Raw genomic sequence first — 16,037 nt, forward strand, 5'->3', positions numbered from 1 at the left:
TGGTTTGGGTTTAGCATGGCAAATGTTAGAAAGGTATTTTTGGAATATTTTAGTTATTTGAGGTGATCCGTAGAGGTATTTGTGATCACTAGTGTAACAAAGTATCATATTTTTATATGTAACAGTCAAATGCATTTAGGGAAAAAACTCTAAGTTGGTGGAGTTAACGCAAAAATTATGATTTTGAATTCAATTTGATGACTTGTGATCTTGCAAATTTGAGTGTTATTGTGTGTGAAAGAGATTTTTGGTGCAAACTCTAGCCACAAAGTGTTTCGAGATATTATGCAAATTTTTTATTTTAGTTGAGTTTATTTGATCAATATGGCTACATCAATTGTTGTCAACAAGTATTTGAGCCTAGACAACCATTCAAACCCTATTATTTTGTGGTGACAAAGAAAGATAAATAAGGTTCTTTGTTGAAGTTGTTTTTGGATGTAGTGTATACAAAGGATGCTTCCTTTATATCCATACGCCCTTAACAGAGGTTAGTCATATGAATTTTAATTATTTGTAGAAGTAGCTAGTAGAAGATGACTTGATCACATTCAAACATTAGTATAAGCACATTCTAAAGATGGGTCTGAACATATGGAGGAAATTCCCCAATTTTAACTGGATAAGAATTATTTTGTCACCAATTTTGAGTCAATTATTTTGAATAAATTTCCCAATTTTAATTGTTCATGATGATGTGATGTATTTGGACTAGCCACACAATATTATGAAGGATACCATTAGGGCTTTAAAACTAGAATGTGCTCCACCAACATGTTTTCTTCTTCTTGAAGATAGTGAAGAATGAGATAGTTGTTGAGCTAACTAGTTTAGTGTCTAATAAGAGGGCCATGACTATAGAGGACATCATTGATCTAGGTGTCTAATATGTGACCAAGGGTGTGGCGTATAAGATATACTTTTAGAACCAAGAGAGTTCTCCCATTGCCACTACAATCTATGTTGCCTATCAAATGGTGGTTGAAGGAGAAAAGAGTGACTTGTGTGAGCTTCTAAGACAACATCCATTACATAATCTAGAGAAGACCATGAACTTAAAGTATCTATTTTGGTATGGGTCCCTAATCATATTTTGATCATTTATGTTTATGAATGAGCTTACGGATGTTGTTATCACTATAGTCTGTACCCCATCTTAGCCTAGACAACTAATCTATGAAACATGGGACTATTTTCAGGTTGTGAGTGTCCTATAATGAAATTAGACCTCCAGATGAAGGTTTGGTTCCCTTTTAAAGTCTCCTAATGCTATTGATTTTTTGATTGGAAAGGGGATAGAGATAGATGCATAAAAACATAAAACTACAACTAGTTTGAGGTGATGCACCAATATTTACTTTTTTGGTTTTAAAATGACTGATTACAACTGCATCAACAAAGAAAATGGTCTTTGTTCACAACTAATCCATTCCTAAGTTGACCATTAATATTTCATATGGAGGTTATTTTTTTGAGTTTGCATATAGTTGAAATACTTCATCCAATATTACAAACTAAAATAAACATTTTAACACATCATAAAACTTGATCAAAACTTAAGACTACTTGCCAATTTGCATTGCATAGATGGGATGAAATCAAAGGACTGAAACTATCACAATAGATTTCTTGAAAATCATACAATAGCTATGAATTTGATAAGATAATAGGTAGGAACAACAACTTTCTTATTGATATTAAAGAATCTGATTGCAATACATGAAAATACTTGATAAAACTCATAAGATTTGAATTACATGACAAGTCTCTATGTTGTGTACATAGAAAATAAAATAAAGAACTAACTTCAAAAAGTGATGATTTTGTTAACACAATCCAGCTACCACTACACCAAAAGTTCAAATTGTTAGTGAGAGCACCACTGGAGAGGTTAGGGTGTCGAGGAGGTTTGAGGATCCCATGTGACATCAGCTTAGCCCCCTGAGCCAAGAGGTTCGTACTAGAGATAGATGACCACAAGACAAGTAAGTTGTCACTGGTGGGAGTCAAACCCTCTCCAACAAAGTTGCCAAACTTCTTAACACAATCCAACTGCCACTACACCAAAAGTTCAAACTGTTATTGAGAGCACCACTGGAGAGGTTAGGGTGTAGAGGAGGGTTGAGGGTCCCGTGTGACAATAGGTGTAAGAAGTAAGGTATGAGACAAGTTTTTCCCTATTGGAGTTCAAATTAAATAGCACATTAGGAGTTTCAATAATGACACATAGGCATACAACACCATATATTGGGGGTGGTTTAAGAATTTTCAATACAAGATGTAAGAAAGAAAGAGGATTCCTACTAGATTGGTAAGGAAGTATAAGAATGAGATCACCTTTCTAGTTAACAAGGACCATTGCTACATTGAAGCAGTAGAGCCAAGGACTAATTGTCTTCCTGAGTTTCCTTATGAAATATAAGAGGAGAATGTGGAGAAGAATATAGAGACTATATTGTAGTTACTAGTAGATTAGAGTGTAGAAAGATTTGAAACTATACCTAAAATATTGAGAAAGATGATCTAGAAGAAGGTTGAGACCAGACATGCAAAGTGGATGGAAAACTTTTACAAAAATATAAATATACCCACAATAGAAGAAGCCTTTGGAAATAAATTGCAAAGGAGAATCAGATCAATTTCTACCTCTCCTTGAGTGAAGATTAGTTCCTACGGAACCCCAATGAGAGTAGTATCAAGTGAGAAGAAAGGTCAAAGACCCAAGCAAAAGGCAATAAGAGAGACATCTGGTCTAGAACCTGACATTGAGGAAGTAGATAGTAACAACATAGATGAAGAGATAGACAAAGAGAATCTTGTGATTAGAAAGAGGTTCGCAAACACTAATACATTTGGCCTAAAATTTCGACGAAGGTTTTCGACGGAGAAGGTATATTGTGAACAAATTTGATTTTTTTTTAAAAATTGCTCGCATTTGTCAGAATTCCAATGATAATTCAATATCTATTTTCGATAGAGAAGGAATTGGCAATGAAATTTGTGCTTTTTTACAAAAAGTGTCCGCGTTCGTCAAAATTCCGATGACCGCGGGCATTACTTTAAAAAAAAAAGACCAAGACATTTCAAATCATTTTCACGGCCTCTTCCCATTCTCACGTTGTTGCCCCAATAGCGTACTCCTGCCCAGAGTAAGCGTACTCCAGGTTTTGGATGAGGCACGTGAACCATTTTGATCAATTAATGTCAGCTCCAAGCATTCTCATCTCATGGAATAGGGTTTGCGAAAATGGGAGCAATGTCAGCTCATGGAATAGGGCAGGTGTAAAGCTCTGTCAACATCCCCCAGCCTGTGCAAAAATGGGAGCAATTTTGGCTCATGGAATAGGGCATGCTCATGGGGGTTAAAGACCAATAGGCTTCACTCCCCTTCTTTCATTCATTAGTATCGGTCACCCATCTATTTTGCACCTTCAGATAGTGATGTTTCTGATTCTCTTTTGGCTTGGGCGCAGGTGTAAAGCTCTGTCAAATCCCCTAGCCTATGTAAAAATGGGAGCTTTGAAATGGCACGTCAACTGTTTGACAAACTGCCTCACAGAAATTGGAAGTTTTGGAACAAGGTATGAACATCTATCATAGGATAAATAATAGAGGAATTTTGTCACATGTTGTAGCTGCAATTGCCAGGGTACATGTTTTAAAGATGTTTTATATCATAGAATCAACATTCCATTGGCTATTTATTTTTTAAAATTTGGATGTCGTATTCCCAACTGATGTCTCTTTTCATGAAACTATTCCTTTAGGAAAGCAAAAAAAGCTTGAAAAAACTACATGAGGCTTAAACCATTATTCATAGCCCCTATAAAATCTCTTCATTACCAGAAAAAACCTATTCATACTTGAAAACATTATTCACACCTAAAACATTGTCCATGCCTAAGACATTAATCACAACATCAAATAATATTCATAGCGTAAATAAACACTATTCATGTTTAAACTATTGTTCATATATTCATTTAACCTCAAAAATTACTCTAGAAGCTCTTGAGTCCAAATTTGTTGTTCTCTATATGAATAATGGGCTTTGAAATCTATTTAGTATGATTGTGTAATATCCCTTGTCTAATGATGATTGAAAAACAAGGAATATTCGGTATCAAATATGCAAGAGTCCTCAAAAAATGGGCGTATAATGATGCAACCTCAAATTCCTCTTATTTCATATCTAAATCAAACAAATGCCTCATTGACAGACATAAATACATGTTATAAGCAGCTAATGTAAAATTACATGGACTGTCACAATAATGTATCAAAATCAGACTTCAATAGATTATTGACATTTTGTCAAACATATCATGCAACCTCTGAAAAACATATTACAGCTACAAGCCCATTCAAATCTTATTATAAACTAGTTCCAATGCAATCATAGGATCTTTACATAGGCTAACTACCAAGAGATATGCTACTGATTTTTTGAAGACATTAGACAATCACTAACTGAAGCATATATCTCAAAATTACAATGAAAGAAGAGGTTTGAAGAACTTGATTAAGCTATGCCCAAGTCTGGCAATGTAAACACCAACATTACTCATCCAAAATAACGCCATGTTAGAGTTACTATCTTCAATACTTTCTCTTAAACAAGAGATAAAATTAAAAAACCACATGATTACTACAATAAATTTATTTTCTTATTAAAAATATAAATGATTACATTAGATATATATTCCACATAAAGAAAAGAAATGATGAAAATCATTTGTGTCTTAACTAATGAGATCAACAACTAAAAATGGGAAAATAATATCCTAATTACGACTCCCTAATTAGTATAAGATACTATTTCCAATATTATACTAAGGATAAATATTCAAAAAGTATAATAATTAAACTAATACATATATCACTCTCATGCCTTCCTTAATTTGATATAAGGTCCCTCTATCCAAATATGAAGTCTCAAGGGAGTTGTATGTGTCAATTATTCAAGCTTCTTCTAAATCTATTCCATCCTCTTCTTCCAACACATGTCTTGATGATGTTTTGAGGATCTTTAAACTTTGAAAATATGAATGAACACACTCCTCTAGACATGATTTAAATACCACATTTAATTATACACATGGACGAAATGGACATGATTTAGGATGTGTGCAATGAAGTGTGGAGGTTCATGAGAAATATACATTATATTTTTCTGAAGAAGATTTAGGTTTCTATTCTCCTCCTTTGTTGACATCCCCTCCCCCATTGTCTAATATATCTATGACTTTTCCAACAACTTTTAATCACAACAAGAGATAATTTTGTATGAGTTTCTTAAAGCCAAATTTATTACTCTCCCCTTGAAAAATTGAAGAAAAAACCATAAACAAAATTAGGACAATCCTTTTTTCAAGCATCATCAACTATTCCACTAATGAATGTCATGATTTGGAGATTAAAATTCAACAACTTATTGTAGTTCTAGTAACATTTAAATAATAGGTGACAATGAGTTATACACTCATCATATCCCTTCTAAATGACATTTATAACCTATTATGTTTTTATCTTTCTATATGACATCGGTAGCTTAATTACCTATTAGGGGCTCATTGTCATTCATGGTACTATGATTTCATGTGCAATACTTGGGAGGTAACGTAATAGCCTAGTTCTTATTTCTCTACATTGTGGAGCAAGAATAATAGTTGTCAATTGTTCCTCTTTTTTAAGGATCCACTTTACCTTTGTTGATTTTTATCTTTTATAACTTGATATCCTTTCTTGCATAGAATTGTCCTCAATCCAAATTCTTTCCTTGCTTGGACGTGTGTGTTCCTTGATTGGGACCTCTTTCATTGTTTTGTAGGCAAATAAGCAAATACATCGAACTCTACTCTCTACTTATACACAAAATGGCTAATTGAAACCACTTCATATTTAATTTTAAAACTTTTCAACTTTTCAACCTGTGCCATGTTTTATACAAAGATGCAAACAAAATTTGCACGTATATTATTGTCAGTAACGACCCATTCACTATCTTGTGCTAAATGAAAATCCTTCAGCTGAAATTTATCATGGTAGGCACCATTACCAACTTTGTGCATTCATATTTCTTCACCTACATATGAAGTAAAGAGGATGTCTCCTTGCACTGATCAAGCCTCAAAAATGTGACACCCTTGTTCAACAAGGACGTTGATACTCTACAACATGATGCCTATCATTCATGAGCTCAAGGTGGTTGCTTTCATGCTCAATAAAAATATGATCAAAACTTTTTGTAGTTTCACCACCATCATAATATCATTTTGCTATTGTTAACATCATACATCCTCATGCTATGCTAGCAATTCATCGGTCTCTTCAATTTATTCACTCTTTATATGTTAGTGACTACCTTTAACTTATGAAGCTTCAAATAAATCATCATAATGACCCCTTCACTATCTTGTGTTGAATAAAAATCCTTCAACTGGACTACATTGTATAAGAATTTGGTGTGGATCTTCCATTCTTTCCTTGATTTGCCATTTTTTATTGTTCCACCCTACAATTTTGTATTTGAGATATGTAAAATAGTTGCTCTATTGAGTTTTTTTATCTCTTTGCATTGTTTTTGTTGCCTTCATTTAAATTATGTAATGTTTCCATGATTTCAAAAAATAAAGATTTTAGGAAAAAGGTTTGGTATGCATATACTTCTTATATGCCAGCACAACAATTGAATGTTGGGGGTGTTATGGATATTTTAATACAGACATTTAAAATATAGAAACCCTTGTTATAAAATCTTAGAACTAATTCCAACACCAAGAAGTAGGGTTATTTTAGAGATTTTGGAAGTAACTACACATCAAATTTTGGGTGCCTTTGAAAAGAAAGTGGTATGATGAAATCTTTGGGCATAAAATAGATGAAATGCACTCCATACTACTTCTGCACAATATTTTGGTCGATGATATTTTTAAAATAGTAAAGCAAGGTGTATGGAACAACCAAATTCTTATCATTATAAACAATGAATATTTTAAGATCCTTTTATGATGTGTAAGTTGAGAATATTTTATGAAAGGTCCCTAAATGAACACACTTTAAACTGATTTTAGCAATGACTATCGGATGTAGAAAAAATGAATGCTTTTTAAATTAGGATGGTACATAGAATATACTATCAAAAGGTCAAAAATTATTTGGAGTAGGAGGTGTGAACTGGCCTACTCTTCTTCTTTTCATGCCATCAAAATTTGAGTTTGATTGTCATCATTTACTTTGCCAAATTCTTCACACGTAACTCCTGAATCAATTTCCTACACACAAAATGATGAAAATAGGTTTGTTGATGGGGGCTTTCCTAGGTCAAGTAGGTTTGAATATACCTTGAAGTGTGCAATATGGAAAATTTTTATTCTTAATCTCTTGACCATTTCTTAATTTAAAAGATGATATCTTTATTAAATATCTCCTCTATTTTTGGAGGTAGACATCTTTAGGAAAATATCTCTTCCTCCCTCTTTAAAATGATCCCTTTACACTTGCTGAAAAATATCTCTTTTACAACTATCTCTTCCTTTCTTATAGAAATGAGGCATGTACAAGGATCTTTCTTCCTAGCTTAGAATGCATGTATGTTTATTAAGGGTGTCTTCTTGGTGTTGAAGGTGTGTATCCTTGATCACTATCTACCTTAAGATATCAACCTAGAGGTATGTTGACATCTTAAGGAGAGGCATATGAGCTCTCCTTTTTTCTCATGTTAAGTCATTTATTTTATATCCTCAGACTAGAAGTGTTGTATTACATAGCACCCCCTAGGGCATGGTTATTATTTTTTTGAGATTCGTTACTTGGAATAGCATTGATTAATGCTAGTGTGATCATTGTTGTTGTTTACACCTTTGAAATTGTTGGTTATTATTGTTGTTTGTGTTTTGTGTCACTACAACAACCATTTTGTAGTAGATTTTTTGGATTGCCTTGCGAACAAATGGTTTTGTTTGTTAATCTTCTCTAACATGCATCACCTAGCATAACACAACTTGCTAGCCAATGAAATCCATGATGTAGCATGAATCGCCCAACATTACACAACTTGTTGGCTAGTAGTATTCATGTTTCTTCTCTTTTCTCTTATCATATGACTAATAGTAAGGATCTCCTTAGTAGACCTAGAAGTCATATCTCTTCTCCTGTGACAGAGTGTTCAAGTAGAATTGTTGGGACTAGGAGGTGCAGATCGACCAGATCCTCCACCTATCGGATGTAGACAAAATGAATGCTTTTTGGATTAGGATGGTACACAGAATCTACTATCAAAAGGCTGTCAAAAATTCTTGGGACTAGGAGGTGTGAACTGGCCTACTCTTCTGCTTTTCATTCCATCAAATTTTGATTTTGATTGTCATCATTTACTTTGCCAAACTATTCACACGTAACTCTTGAATCAATTTCCTAGACACAAAATTATGAAAATAGGTTTGTTGATGGGGGCTTTCCTAGGTCAAACCTTGGGTTGTGAATTAACCTTGAAGTATAATGTTTTCCTTTTGAGGGAAATGATAGATCTAATTTAAAAATGCTTAAAATTGAACATGATACCCTGATGAATCTTTCTTGAATCCTCACACAAGGTTTTAGGATGTCATGCAAATTGTTGATCATGAATGTTGTGCTTTAACTTGAATTCTCCTTCAATGCTTGATGAATGCTTGATTGCTTGTTCACTTGGAATTGAATTGATTTTATAATTAATAGATCACTTGAATTGTAGGTAGACCCCTTCAAATGATAGGGTAGGCTTCCTTTTATACCTAATCATACATAAAGTATTTGAATTTTTTCTCACACATGAGGCAAGAAATGAGGGGTCATATTTTGGGTCCCAATCATGAGTATCAAAGCACCTAAGGCGTCCTAGTCTTGTCAATGAGGACTTAAAATTGAACAGAGGTTGAGGAAGGAGTTGAAAATGCATATTTCAAGAAAATGTGAGTAGAATCAAAGTGGGCACGAAGAAAAACATGCCTAGGGGATATTTAGGATGGGACATGCTAAAGTGGGCATCAATGTCTCAAGATCAGATGGACCTTAAGTGATTGTCCCCCTTGCATATGATTTGTTTGGGTGATAAACTTCACCATTCTACTCACAAGAATTTTATTAAGTCTCAAATATAGGGCTCATAACTTATTAATGATGTAGTGAAAGTCCTTCATGAAGGACTTCTAGAAGTATTTTTGGATGAGTCTTTGTCAAGTGTAGGGAAAATACAATTGATTCTTAATGGATTTAAGGAATGTGCTTTCAAATTGGAAGCCAAAGTTTTGAAGGATGTAGAGAAGAAGGTGGAAGAGAAAAGACTAGAAGTTTTTTGTGATTAGATGTGCAACAACACATATCCAACTACAAGAAAGCATAAACTTTTTTTTAGAAAAGTGTAAAGGATGTAGTGGAGGCATACATATTTTAAAGGCAATGGCCTAAATATACTAAGGATATTAAGGGTCAGATAGATATTATAGCATCACAAATTGTACAATTATCCAATACTATAGACATGAAGAATGATGCAGAAGGAAACAGAAGGCTTCAAATAGAAAACTTGTACATGCAACTAAATCCATTGACTAATCAGAAGAACAAAATTAAGAAATGGTTCGATCATCTGAGAGATGTTGTAGACTCGCAACTCACCAGCATGGTGAGACTATTTGAAGACTCTTAGAAGCTTGATTTGGTGGTGAAGGTTTCAGATAACTGTAGGGAGGCAGAGGATATTATTTTGAATATTTAAAGTCAATATAATATTTTGGCCTCTACGTAAGAAGATTGGAAGACCTCTTGGTATCAACTCAAGTTCGTTCGCGAGGGCATCATGCCCCCTGCCATGCAAGCTACTTAGTTTTTGCGGGTAAGAATTTTTTTTGTTTTGGTTATGGTTGTGGTTTTTGTAGGGAGAACATTTAAAAATTTATATCTATTTTCACTATTTAATGGTTTATGGGTTTGTAATGGTAATTTAATGTTCTTTCATATTTTTGTATAGATACTTTATAATAGCCTATTATGGTGATTTGTTCTATTATGGATAATGTTGTGGGTCAGACGGCTTTGTCGTCGGTGCATGAAAGCATTGCATGAGTTCTACTTTTAAAAATTACATGAAACATTTTTAATTTATTCGATTCAGTGTTATTTGAAAAAAAGATTATCAATGATGTTTCCTTTCTCCAAGAATTGGATCTAGGATCTTTCCGTCAGATAATATGTAACATCCAATGACTAAATATTTTATTTACAAATGATTATTTTATTTAATTATCATCTAAGTGTGAATTATAATTTATATCTGTGCGGAAGCAGAAGATACAAGCTGAAGACTCGTGTGCAAGTAAATTTCATAAAAGAAAGCAAGCAGGCATTATCTTGAATGACATGGAAACAAGCTCATCAGCTGCCTAGAAGAGAGCAATTAGAGAAAAGAAGAGGAAAGTGTTAAAGGGTGATAAATACATAGAGAGTATGTAATACAAGCAAACAATGTCTAGAGTGTGTGAAGTGACGTCTCTAATTTATGTCTAGAGGGACTAACTGGTTTTGGAATTCCTAGGAAACCTATTGGGCCACTCTTGGAGGAAATCAATGTGTTCATGCAAGGGCCACCTTTTTTCTATTATGAGAATGATGCTTTTGCACTGAAGGATATTTGGAATACAATATCTAAAAATTTCTATAGTGCATGGAACCAGAGTTGGTGGACTCGAAGTACTTTTCCACTTCAAGAAGACCAAGAGGTTATGTACACAATCTCCCAATAGAAGGGTGATTTCAAGCATTACCTCTCCCCCCCATGACTATTCAGGAAGCACTTCCTTAGAAAAAGGACTATTGGCCTCCATGGGATCAAAGAAAAAAATTGAATTGCATAGACTCTAGATGATGTGGTAGTGTCCTTCGTGAAGAACTCTATACTATAACTGAAAATTCATGAGAAAAACTGCAAGATAGTGAACATAAATACATTATTGAAAACTGCAAAGAATGGAACTTGGTTTAGGTGGGTCTAGGTCAGGTGGCTCCTCTAGAGGTTGATGAGATAAAAAATATAATAGGATTTGAAAAAGATCACACTCGTGGAGCTTCATGTGTGACTGATCGATTGTGTTGTTTGGGTAATGCATTCCAAATAGATACAGTTGCATACCATTTATCTATCTTGAAAGCATTTTATCTTGATGGCATTAAATTAAAGTACTTTCTCTACTATTTGGTATTGGTGGAGCAGAGGTTGCATTGCATCGACCTAGGATACATATTTCCGCAGATACAACACAAATTAAATGTATCCCAAAAATAGAGAAATAACTTTAATTTAATGCCATCAGGATAAAAGGCTTTCAAGACAGATAAATGGTATGCAATTGTATCTATTTGGAATGCATTACCCAAACAGCGCAATCAATCAGTCACACATGAAGTTCCACAAGTGTGATCTTTTTCAAATCCTAATATGATTTCTATCTCGTCAACCTCTAGAGGAACCACCTGACCTAGCCCCACCCAAACCAACATCCATTCTTCACACTTTTCAAGAATGTATTTTTGTTCACTATCTTGCAACTTCCCTCGTGAATTTTCAATTATAGTGCAGAGTTCTTCACAAAGGACACCACTACATCGTCTAGAGTCTATGCTTCAATTTTTTTCTTTGATCCCATGGAGGCCAATAGTCCTTTGTCTGAGGAAGTGCTTCCTGAATAGTCATGGGGGGGAGAGGTAATTCTTGAATCGCCCTTCTATTGGGAGATTGTGTACATAACGTCTTGGTCTTCTAGAAGCTGAAAAGTACTTTGAGTCCACCAACTCTGGTTCCACACTATAGAAATTTTTGGATATTTCCTTATAAATATCCTTCAGTGCAAAAGCATCATTCTCATAATAGAAAAAAGGTGGTCCTTGCATGAACACATTGATTTCCTCCAAGGCTGGCCCAATAGGTTTCCCAGGAATTCCAAAACTAGTTAGTCCCTCCGGACATAAATTAGAGACGTCACATCACACACTCCAGACATTGTTTGTTTGCATTACATACTCTCTATGTATTTATCGCCCTTTAACACTTTCCTCTTCTTTTCTCTAATTGCTCTCTTCTAGGCAACCGATGAGCTTGTTTCCATGTCATTCAAGATAATGCATGCTTGCTTTCTTTTATGAAATTTACTTGCACACAAGTCTTCAGCTTGTATCTTCTTCTTCCGCATAGATATAAATTATAATTCACGCTTAGATGATAATTAAATAAAATAAGCATTTGTAAAGAAAATATTTAGTCATTGGATGTTACATATTATCTGATAGAAAGATCCTAGACAATTCTTAGAGAAAGGAAACATCATTGATAACCTTTTTTTGCAAATAACATTGAATCAAATAATTTAAAAATGTTTTATGCAATTTTTAAAAGTAGAGCTCATTCAATGCTTTCATGCACCGACGCCAAAGTCGTTTGACCCACAGCATCTAATACCATCAAAATTCTGACGACAACTAAAGAAACATCCGACAAGGATGTTGTATATCTAACATCACTTCCTTGTCAGATAGTCATCGAGAAGCAAACATAGCAGCCATCAAAATTCTGATCGTAATCCGTCAAAAATTTTGGTCGAGGGAGCAAATATAGCCACCATTGGATTTCAACAGACGAACCTACGAAACCCTAAAAAACCTGGAAAAGAAAGGGATAAATTCAGATAAAAAGAGGGAGGATTAAAATAGAGAGCATATTAATTGGAAGCAGGAAATGGAAAACAAGGTAAAATCGTTGGAAGAGGGAAAAGAAGCGATGAAAAATCTGATGGGAGTTATCCCAAGTATCCTCTTTGTTGTCACCAAAAACCTAGAGGACATTGCCAAGGTCTTTGACCATACTCCTAAACCAGTTGTGGATCTTGACCTGGAGGAGGAGACCATCGAGACTGGAAGTGGTGATGCTACCCCGGTGGGCAGGACTGCGAAGAGAACCAGGGCCAGTATCAAGAAAGTTGTGGTTGTTGCTGCTAAGGATCCACCCAACTTCAAAGACAACATCAAAGAGTTGCAAGAAATTAGCAACACCCTAGCTAAATCCCTAGAAAAATCCTGATTCCTGGATGGCCTGCTGGCTTTTCGGGGCTTTTGTGGGTTTTCTTCAGTTTTTCGCTGGCTTTTTCTTTTTGGTTTTGTTCCTCTCTATTTCTCATGGCTTTTTTGTTTAAGTCTTTCTTGTAAAGGGTTTTGGGGCCCCTTCAAAACCTTCTTTTTCATTAATCAAAAACATCATCAGACTGCCGACGCAAATGGCATCATCGGGAAGATTGAGGACAAGTTTTTGACGGTTAAATTGGTCGGAAGTCCGACATGGTGTCGTCGGACTTCCGACAATTAGCCGTCGGAATTTAGGCCCAAATGTACTAGTGAAAGACTATAGCTAAGGAAGAGGATGTTGAAGAGGAAGAGCTCATTGTGCCTCTCACTCAAAAAAAGAGAACCAAAGGTCTCTTTGGCAGAGACCCTTGCCAAAAAAAAAGAAAGTGAAGAAGAAAGAACCAAAGAAGACAAAGGGAAAGAAGAAGTAGATAGGTTCCCCTTCGATTGATGTTGATTATCAACTGCTTGGTCTTGATAGTTCGGTGAATACAATTTGTTAGCATGATTCCTTGGAGGTATCTACAAGGTTATATAAGAATGCCCCTCTGGTAGACAACGAGAAGATAGAAAAGGCTATTATCCTATATTTGATCACCTTTGACAAGAATGTGAATGATATTGCAGATAAGTTACCCAAGGTGTTGTTAAAAGCCTTAACAAGAAGGAGGAAGGATGCACTGATGAGAGAATCCAATGTGAGGAAATAGGTGTTTATTCCCTTTTTCAAGGAATATAGAGCCAAGATTGTGTAGGCTCTTAATATAAGCTTTAGAACAAAAGAAAGAGTAAATATCATAATGGGAGAAGATATGAATGACTATTAAGGATAGTCAAGTAGATTGAGGTTGGAGTAGTTGAGGTTGTAGAAGAGATAAAGAATAATTTGTGTTCTCCTATGGAGATGAATAACACAAAAACTATTCCAAAAGGGAGTACACTTGGTGTCGACAACAATGTAGTTGAATTGAACAGGAAAACTGATGAATAGTTAGGTGGTGATGGAGATTTGGGAACTGATCTAAGTGACCATATAGAGACTAATAAGAATATTGAGATAGTTGTAAAAAATATTCTAAATAAACACAAGAAGAGAAGAATAAGGGTGAAAAGAAAGAACAAGAACATGAGAAGAATGGAGAATCTTTTGGTCCTTTCAGAGACTTTGCATTAGAATTGTTGAATTTGCAACTATAATTTGAACTGGTAAATACAATTCAGGTACTTCAAGTAACTATGTCACAAGTTCAAATAGACCTTAATCGATTCCCCCCTGCACATGTTACACTTGATTGATATACTTCACCACTCTGCATGCAAACATTTCATCAAATCACAGTTACAGAGTACAAAGTTGATCAATGATACAATGAAGTTTATCCTTGAGAATTATTTAGAAGTTGTGTTGGATAAAACTTTGAGTGACGCAAAGTAGCTATAGGTGTTGCTTTATGAATTAATAGATCATGCTTCTAACTTGTAAGCAACAATTTTAAAAGATGTTGAAAAGAGAGTAGATGAAAAGAGATTAGAAGAGTTAATAAATAAATGTGCAATTGCACATAGCTAGTTGTAGGAAGGAATAAGAATTTTTGAAAAGTGTAAAGGATGTAGTGTTGGCATATCAATTTTGTCACTAGTGGCTTGTATCCACCAGAGACATTAAGGGTCAAATAGATAATTCAAAACCATAGATTGTATAGTTATCTAGTTCTATAGATTTGAAAATGGATGTATATGGTAATGGTAGATTGCAGATAGAAAATTTGTATATGGAGTTAAATTTTCTAACTAATCAGAAGGACAAGATTAAGGCACAATTTGGTCATATGAGAGATATTGTAGAATTGCAACTCACCAGCATGATGAGACTTCTTGTAGACTCTCAAATGTTGGTTTAGGCAATAAAGGTTCTGAGTAGTTGTAGTGAGGCAGAGGATCTTCTTTTGAAGATGTAAAAATAGCACAACATTTTGACCTCTACGGAAAATGATTGGAAGACCACCTAGTCTCATCTCAAGTTTGTTCATAAGGGAATTATGCCCCTCGCTATGCAAACTCCAATTTTTTGTTGGTAAGATGATTTTGTTCCTATACATGCATATGCATATAAGTAGAAGGTTTTCAATTTTTTCCATACCTTAAGGGGGAGTTGATGTTGGTAGGGTAAGTTGTATATAGTCATTGAGTTTATGTGTATTTGTGGAGACGCCCTTTGTGCCTGATGTCAAAGGGGTAGATAATTCATTGTAGAAAGGTAAGTGTTTTAGTGAAATGATATGATAATAGTTTAGAGTTGACATAAGTGTTTCCATCAATTAAAAGGGAGATATTTTTGCGAGTATAAGTTTGTGTTGTCATTGATGTCAAACTTTTTTTCATTGATGATAACTTTGGCTTGGAATATTGATCAGTTGTTTTCCAAAGTAATGCAATATCAAAGGATTGGTTATGACTTCATGCATATGTGTGGAGATTTATTGTGGTTACTTTAGATGCTCTATTTGTTTGTCTTATGAATTTTCTAAAACTTTTTAGGTGTATTTCGTGATCTGCAATTCAATTTGGCTAAAGGTGACTATCTTGATAAATAGTCTATCAAACTGGGTATAGTTTTATGGTCAATATTATGGCACATTACGTCATCATTGCTTGAAGTTGTAGTATGATGTCAGTGGATGAAAATAATTGATATATCCCAGTTTGTATATTCTCATTTTATCTACAGTTGAAGTTGTGATGGTCTGAGTATCGACTTGTATAGTGACTGTGTGACAGTTTGCAGGAATGTGTTGCATTTATCTACCTTTAGTAGTTTTGGTGGTGTGGATCAATGGTTTATCTATATTGGTGTTAGGTGATGCTATGTTGTGCATTTGCAAGAGTCT

The sequence above is a fragment of the Cryptomeria japonica genome, chromosome 3 (genome assembly GCF_030272615.1).
Source record: "Cryptomeria japonica chromosome 3, Sugi_1.0, whole genome shotgun sequence".
Taxonomy (NCBI): Eukaryota; Viridiplantae; Streptophyta; class Pinopsida; order Cupressales; family Cupressaceae; genus Cryptomeria; species Cryptomeria japonica.